This window comes from Suricata suricatta, chromosome 9, assembly GCF_006229205.1.
Source record: "Suricata suricatta isolate VVHF042 chromosome 9, meerkat_22Aug2017_6uvM2_HiC, whole genome shotgun sequence".
In the NCBI taxonomy this organism is placed as follows: Eukaryota; Metazoa; Chordata; class Mammalia; order Carnivora; family Herpestidae; genus Suricata; species Suricata suricatta.
Window position 1 is genome coordinate 44,515,041 of NC_043708.1, and position 314 is coordinate 44,515,354.

Sequence of the window (314 nt, forward strand, 5' to 3'; positions counted from 1 at the left end):
TCAAGGAAATACAAATCAGAACCACACTGAGATGCCACCTCACGCCAGTCAGTGTGTCTAAAATGAACAAAACAGGAGACTATAGATGCTGGTGAGGATGTGGAGAAATGGGCACCCTCCTACACTGTTGGTGGGAATGTAAACTGGTGTAGCTGCTCTGGAAAACAGTGTGGAGATTCCTCAAAAAATTAACAATTCAACTTTCCTATGACCCAGCAATAACACTGCTAGGGATTTACCCAAGGGATACAGAAGTGCTGATGCATAGGGGCACATGTACCCCCAATGTTCATAGCAGCACTTTCAACAATAGC